Source organism: Austrofundulus limnaeus, unplaced genomic scaffold, assembly GCF_001266775.1.
Source record: "Austrofundulus limnaeus strain Quisiro unplaced genomic scaffold, Austrofundulus_limnaeus-1.0 Scaffold635, whole genome shotgun sequence".
NCBI classification, from domain to species: Eukaryota; Metazoa; Chordata; class Actinopteri; order Cyprinodontiformes; family Rivulidae; genus Austrofundulus; species Austrofundulus limnaeus.
The window spans coordinates 104,101-110,155 of NW_013953037.1; the positions used below are offsets into that span (position 1 = coordinate 104,101).

Here is a 6,055-nt window from a genome sequence, read left to right on the forward strand (position 1 = left end):
TATGTAAATAAATAAATAAATAAATAAATAAATAAATAAATAAATAAATAAATAAATAGTTTTACTGTTTTGAGGGGATTTTTTCCCAGATTATTAAATATAAGCTTGTTTATAACAGCTAACTACGTGCTCACTGGTTTTTAATGAGCTGTTCACAGTTTATAAAGCGGTTATAATGTTTCTTGTTCAGAAAATGTCGCCAAATGAATAATTAACGACGAACTGAGTGGATCAATAGYAGAAATCAGCTGAACCCGTTCACCCAGCCCTCCTCCCCTCGCCCTTCCAGCTGCGGCCGCTCTGCGCATGCGCCTYGCTCCTCCCGGAGTTTCGGCCTGTTCCGCCGCCGCTCGGTCATTTTCGCCTCTTTGTTACACTGATAGTGGATTTAACTCGGATTCAACCCAAACATCCAGCGGACCGCGCGGCTCTCCGAACAGGTTAGTTCGTCCGCTTTCTCTCCGCGGGGYTGCTCCTCTTGGAGGGGGTGGGGGAGGCCTCCGTCCCGGAAGGTTCGGTCACCGTGGCTTCGGTCCCGGTTCGCTCCGGGACACGCTGTTTAAACGGGTCTGTGTGGTGGTGGAGGTGGAGGTGGTGGTGTATGGCGGCGCCGGGCCCTGCAGTTCCACACCGGGGATGAGGGGGGGTTCAATGCGGGGGGTGAAGTGTGCCGATAAGGTGGCTCCAACGTCGGCCGGGATGCACATGGTTGGAGCGGAACCTCCTGTTGGTTCCGTCAGGTTCGAACCGAACACCAGGCAGTTCTTGTTTCCCACTGAGATGGAATGTTCTTGAAAGCTCCACCATTAGCTGCTTCCTCCTGCTGCCGTCCGAAGTTCAGCCCGACATGTGTGGAGCAGGAGCCGGGTCCGCCGGGTTCAGGTTCGGGTCCAGATGAAGACCCGGACTCGGTGTGTTTTTCCACACGTCCTCTGAGTGGATGTCGCCCGGTTTCAGTCTGCTGCTGCCCCCCACCCGGCCGTGGGGGGGATCCGGGTGACATGGTGGTGGGAGAACAACCAACAAGTTGGTGCAGATTCTTTACAGAACCTGGACCGAAACCAGGCTCCGGGTCCAAATTATCCCTCTGCTTTTATTTCACCTTCAACATCCTGCAGGTGAGCCACAGGTCCAGAACTGTCCTAACAGCTCAACTAAATAAACTTCTTTAAATTTCACCAACAGCTCAGAAAATACAAGTTACATTTATTTGAAGCTGCAAAAATGACCTTAAAATAAACATTTTTTGGAGTTTGCAAAGAAACTTTTAGCACATGTTCTACGTGAATCCTTTAGACTAATAATAATTAGTCATTTTTAAATAAATAACAAGTAATAAACATTTATTCACCCCATATCAAAAGTTTTACTGGTACTAACGAGTCATACTGGTTGTTTTTTTGGACTGTARTTTGTTGAAAACGAACACAGCCAGTTAGGTTGCTGAGAAAGTAAAATCAAGCAGTTTGTCAGTGTTATTGTACTTCACAGATAAGGAGAATCTGAAAAATAATCACTGTGTTTGATCCGTGATTAATCACACAAAGATCCTCTATTCTACAAAGATCTTCTATAAAAGGATGAGCCAACGTTTTAGACTAATAATAATCAGTCATTTTTATTCACCACATTCCAAATGTTTCACTGGTGCCAACGAGTTGTAATGGTTGTTTTTTGGACCGTAGGTAGTTGAAAACATAAACACAGCCAGTTAGGTTGCTGAGAAAGGAAAATCAAGCAGTTTTTGTCAGCATAAAAGTTTAAAATTATATCATGACAGTCTCAAACAGGAAGTAAACAACTTAATGATAGGTTTTTTTTTTATTTATGATAAATGAAAACCCTTCAAACCAGCCCATTAACCAAGACAAATATTTATTTTTTATTTACCAGGTAAGAAAATCACCTGAGCATGAAAATCAGATGTTTTAGCTGAAGGCTGTTTGTTATAGGAAGTGTCTTCCTCCCAGCATTAAAATATAACGTTCAGTTAAAAGTTTTGAGTTTCAGATTAAAATCAGTTCATGTGGTGACAGAGCTGAATGTCATTGTTTGAGATGGGAGCAACTCTCAGCTACTACCACCTGAAACTTTAGCTTTTACTGACAGAAAAGTAGCTTTTTTTATGTTTCTATTGCTCCTGATTTATGTTTGCTCCAGAATCTATTTGTTGCGTGAGATATTTTGCTAACAGAGAGAGTTGAATGATAGTTTTCTCGACTTCTATCACACTTAACTTGAAGTCATTATCTGTAAAAATTGTTGCCATTTTTGTGTGTTTTATGGCTGCGGCACCATATTGGATGAGTTCATGAGATATGTTGCTAACACACAGGCACAGGCAAACACATTTATCCACCTTTTGCCTTTTTAGCAACATTACCTTTAGATGTTTGACTTCTTAAACGTCGCAGAACCACTCTGTGGCCTCACCTTTTGTGTAATTTTGCCACCTTCACAAGAAATTTAAAATAAATCGGAGGACGTTTACCACATTTAGGCCAGCTTCCTGTCACCACCAYGACTTTCGCTGATATGAAGTTTTGCTCAGATAAACTCACCTGATGTACGTTTAGTTTCCTCAGAGAGGAAGTTTTCTACAGAGTTGGAGACGTTAGAAAAATCTTTTTTTTATTTAGCAATGAAACATCTGGGAAGTAAACAAACATTGCAGTACAGGTTTGTGTAGATTTATCACATGCTGATAAAATGCGGCTGCTTTACAAAATRAAAGGGTTTTATTTTGAGGAAAGGAGGAATTATCCTTAAAATGCACCAGGCAGGGCTTTTTAACTGTAGAAGTAAAACAAATAATTAAATTATTGTGGGTTTGAGAAATAATTACCACCCTCCTTTTCCTTTCAGCAACAGGCGAAAGTTAGCAAAATATCTCGTGACTTGGTGTATTTTATTTAAACTTTCAGGAAGTAATCATCTTCAACTTTGGGATAGAGCTGCACGATATATCTGAGCACTGATGTAGGAGACAAATTAAATCATGCTATTTAGGGACTAAAGCATAAGTCGTTGCATTAAATGTTACAGCTTTTATTTTGACGGGTGGCTTCAGGTTAAAAAGCTAAAACTTTTATTTAGTTGTGTAACTTCAGGAGCCATAATGTTTCTTGGAGAAGTGTTATTGGTCGAGCTGTGGAAGACGAGCAGAGAACTGGAGGGAAACAGGTGAAATACAGTTAGCATGAATGCTAATATTAAAGGAAACATAGGCGACAATCAGGTGGTAAAACACAATTCACGTTTGCCAGTTAGGTTGCAAACATGGCCGCCACTCAGTCGTTTTCATTGACGATGTGTGAAACTTTGGCGTATTATTAGCAGAGAATCATTCAGAACAGGAGCGTTGGTGGGTTTGATGGGTCGGTCACAGGTTGGCATCTTTATGGGCTCGACACACSGGAGGTKWCGTCGCTCTCTCCGTTYATTTCCTGTGGAAATTGTGCGAAGAGGTGACAATCACCCACCCTCCTCCAGCCAAGTGGCTGGCAAAACTCYTTCATGCGAGCTTGTGACGCGACATATGAAAGTTGAAAATTGTTCAACTATTGTCGCTGTCGCATGGCTCTACAACCAATCAGCGAGGGTTTTGTTGACTGACCAATGAGCAGAGAGTATGTTAGCTGCTTTAATTGTGAAACTTTCCAATTTTATATGACACTTCACAAAGTGATTAAAAAGGCAGCTGTGTGGCAGTTTGTTGGAGCCAGGGTAGAAGTTGTTTGGTAATTTTTTCTTCATAAAATCGTATCTTGGTGTGCGTTTATTTTTCAATATCATTAGCATCGCAAGATTTGTTTAGTTTACTCATTCGTAATAACCACCACTAAACTACAAGAACTAGAAGAACCAATCAAATTTCTTGAAGAAAAGCGACTCAAGAGCACGATTCACAACGCTGCTGTTGCTAACGCATCCCGAGTGTTGGGTTTCGCCCTGGTTGCGATGTAGAACCTCCACGATTAGTTGACTAGTCACATTTATATTTGACTATTAAAATCGTCGACTAATTTAATAGTTGATGTGTCGTTTTTTTTTTTTTTTCTAACTTTGTTTTTCTCTCCAAACTGCTGTGGCGCCTTTCACTGCCACGTCTGCCTTTCTGTCCTTGACACACATGCGCAGTAGAGTGGTAATTATGGCCGCCATAAACGGTTGTTTTTATAGTCGACTAAGCAGTGATTAGTTGACTATAAAAATAAATATACAAAGTCAGAAAAAAAAAACGACTCATCGACTATTAAATTAGTTGTTGACGATTTTGATAGTTGACGTAATCGTGGCTAGTCGACTAATCATGGCAGCCCTATTGCGATGACAGCTGTCAATTGCTCGACTCGGGTATCACAACATATGTCGCGGTACCATAAACAAAGCGATGTATCGTCATTTTAATTCTAAGTATAAAGAGCACACCATATATGCATAAAACCTGATTTAAATTCAGTTTATTTTGATGCAAACAGAAAAACACTGAGCAACAGTGAGATCTACATTCATATTTCACGTTTCTTATTACAACAGTCTTAATTAAAATCTATACAGTATCAGGAAATGAAAAATCGTGACATTTAAGTGTAATGATGTCTTTTTTTAAACCCCTAAGCAAATATTTTCTTCTAGTTTAATATGATGCGTAACCCTCCTGTTAATATTAATAAAAGCAGCTGATATGTAGGTTTTWAGCCTTACAGTCAGACATATCAGTGGTTGATTCTGGCAGCTTTGTGAGGACCAAATWCATATTTAATAGGGCTATATTTGGCCCACAGGCCGCTGCTTCACATCACCGTAGAACAAAAGGACGTGTGTTGTCAAATGTTAAAACGGCGAGCTCTTATCTTGTCTACTTTATCTTTCTTTATTGGACAGTTTCTTTCATTCCAACGGCAGAATCTGTATTTGTGGAGCCTCACGACCTCTGCTTTTTACTTTAGCTTGTAAAACAGTTGTAATTCATCTACTATAGGCTTTACTGGGGTCTCAGTCCAGACCTGAATGATGGCTCTTTGACAGCTTAATGGTTTTTGGCTCGTACCTTAATATTAGCTCTCTGCTTGTTTTGTTGGAAAAGTCCAAATTACCTGCAGCTTTTGTTTCTGTTTCACCTGAAATTTCATCTAAATTAYTTTTATTTTTAATCTCGCAGTCAGATTTCTGTGGGTTTAATCGGTGTTTAATGAAGACAAATGACCAAATAAACATTTTCCTTCCTCCAGTACGCACGTCTTTGTTAAAACAATGTGAGCGGTCCCGGTGGGCAGCCTGATAAAAACGGTCGGGCCTGTATGACAGCCCGAGCAGGAGGCAGCCTCTCAAGGCTCGGAGCAGCTTGATAATGAGAAAACTCAATAGAAGCCGAAGCGCCCGAAGATGCATTCGTCTTTGTCTTGGACAGGAAATAAAATCAGGCAGCTTCCTGAACGAGCCGCTAAGCAGCTGAGGAGAATCCCTCGTCTGCAGTTAGAGAAGCAGCTCAGGATTTTTATTGTATTTATTTATTTTTTTTTACCCGTCAGCACTTCGACGAAGGAAGGAAGGGATTCTGTGGAGAAGCAGGCGCATCAGGTCCAGTTTCAGATAGACGTATCGATCKGTGACACATTAGACGCAGCTCAGCTCTGCTGGAATTAAGATCATAACGTTGGAAACATCAGGAGGAATGCGTTCCTGCACGGACCTGACTGAGAGAGTCGGCACGTTCTCCACCAAACGCTCCTTCCTGTTTCTCATCCGCTGCCAAAAAKGGCGAAGGCGTTCGGATCTGAGCGGGTTTAATGAAACTCTCGAGAAGTAATCAATGGGTTACATCGACTGTTTTAAAAGGTTTGACTGAAACGATTACATCTGAGTGGTAGCAGGTGATGTTTAATCAGCTTTAACCTTCATGATGCTCACGTTAACGTAAGGTCCAAATTCTGCATTTTTTTTTTCTGACTTCCGCATTTTTATTCTAACCATACAGCGGGTAAAACAAGTATTGAACACATCACCATTTTTCTCAGTAAATATATTACTAGAGGTGTTAATGACATGAAAT

General features: G+C 40.9%; 1 protein-coding gene across 1 annotated transcript in view; it reads left to right on the top strand.

Moving 5' to 3' along the window:
* Nucleotides 1-40: 40 nt before the first annotated feature.
* Nucleotides 41-6,055, top strand: part of pcgf3 (polycomb group ring finger 3) — a gene marked incomplete in the record, with an annotated part of 60,135 nt that continues 54,120 nt past the window's right edge. The window contains 1 exon segment of the mRNA XM_014027328.1: nt 41-440.